General features: G+C 24.8%; 1 protein-coding gene across 1 annotated transcript in view; it reads right to left on the minus strand.

Annotated features, from left to right (window-relative positions):
- LOC108690162 (tubulin alpha-1 chain-like) overlaps nt 1-2,070 on the minus strand; it is a 12,333-nt gene that overhangs the window by 2,273 nt on the left and 7,990 nt on the right. The gene's annotated exons all lie outside the window — the stretch shown is intronic.

The raw sequence follows: 2,070 nt of genomic DNA on the forward strand, positions 1-2,070 counted from the left end.
ACAATAAATTAATTACTAAAAATTATCGAATGCTTGAAGAATTTTTTTACTCAAATATTATCAACTTTACAAAAAAAAACTACAAGAGACAAAAATCATTTATTTTCTTCTCATAGAACTCTAAGAAGCTCTTTTCATAATTTTTTATCAACTTTTTAATACTGCATTTTCTTATTTTTACCAATGTAAGAAAATACGATATTAAAAAACTTTGAAAAAATTTTCAGAACTTTATGAAAAGAAAACAATTTTTGTCTCTCACTATTTTTCTGTATAGTTAATAGTATTTGAATAAAAAATTATTGAAAACCAATATTCAGCGAATTTAATAATTAATATCTCATTAATCATTGCGAAAATTGCAAAATGATAGAGAACTTTTCGATTCAGTTTAATCTGTTCTATCTATACAAAAGCGGTTGGCAAAAGCTTACGAGACATTCTGTATAATATAAAATGTTTAATAACAATAATTACATTAGGATATTATTAATTGTTCACTAAATAATTGCGCCATTGTTGACTCTCGTTTGCCTACTATATTTATCTTTTTGTATTGTATAAAATGTATTTTACAGTATGTCACAGATGTATATATCCCTACTGAAAAAAATCACGTCACTCATCAGTTGGATGATGAAATCATGTAATTAAAACATATAAATCACGTAACGGATTATTCCAAATCAGTACGTGATTTTTTTTAATTACGTAATTTACAAAATTACATGATGATATCTTTTTTTTCTTATTTCATTTAAGTCTTCAAAATTTGATAACTAAAATCACATGATGGATGAATAAAATTATTTCTAATATCATGTGATATTTTAAATTACGTAATTTTTAAAAAATCATGTATTGATTTGAAACAATCCAATTAAGTGATTTACATATGTTTTAATTAATAATTTCATTATGTAACGTTGTAACATGATTTTTTTCAGTAAAGATCAAAATATTATATGTAAGTATACACAGAATTCTAATGTTTTCTAATACAATGATAGAAAATATAAAGATTTTTATCACATAACAAATATCTGAGTACAATGCCAACTATAATATAAGCATGTATGTAGGACGCTCCAGGGTTATTAGCGAAGATCGTATGAATAGAAATTAAATACAATCTTGTGAACATTTTTCTTCATATCGCTGCTGAGGCAAGCTATTCGCTGCAGCAAAGCTTGTCGCATTGCGTCGTGCGAATTTTTGTTTCTAAAAGTAGCAGCAACGTAATGCAACTGCGGACATCACTTGCGCCAATACTCATTTCATCTTTAGATAAGATTTGCTATGCTCCACGCGGCCAAAAATAATAAATTACATAGAAAAAGAATTAAATTTTAAGAAACAAGATTATGATAGATCCCGAATGATGATAACGAAGGTTGTACTCTTTTAACACTTTTTCTTTCAAAGAGAGAACATTTATTTGTGATTAGATGCATTAATACCAGATCTTATTTAGCAAATACTACAACTAACAGCATTATTATATCAATATTATAATTTCCTATTCAACAATAAATGTAATATAACTCTGTTGTAGGTAACAGTTATATATTATTGAGTATTATGACTGATGTATCTATAATATATGTAACTATAATTTGATGTAATTACTGTTAATTGATTCGAATGGTTTTAATTGGTCCTATAGAGATAAAAATAACCGAAAAAAAAACTAGAAACTTTAAATAAAGAACTCAATAAAAAGCAGTTTTTTACTGACGATCATTTTCATCTCTAATTTCAGCGAGTCTTGCTAATGGTTGCGTTCAGCAAAAAAAAAAGCAGCATTGCAATTATTGTAAGAGTCTTTAAGAAGGTTACAATATATCAAGAATTATACTGGAAAAATTTACAAATTATTCCAAATTGCATTTAAAAGTAATACAAAAAAATTAGAGACACTTTATCATCTGAATCAAAAGTTATTTTAATAAAAAGTCATATTTTTAAAATTTGTTCTCTAATAGAAATATGTAAAAATGTATTATAAAATAATGATAAAAATCTCAATTTTATATATATATATATATATAAATACCTTATAAATTAAAA

The sequence above is a fragment of the Atta colombica genome, unplaced genomic scaffold (assembly GCF_001594045.1).
Source record: "Atta colombica isolate Treedump-2 unplaced genomic scaffold, Acol1.0 scaffold297, whole genome shotgun sequence".
Lineage (NCBI taxonomy): Eukaryota > Metazoa > Arthropoda > Insecta > Hymenoptera > Formicidae > Atta > Atta colombica.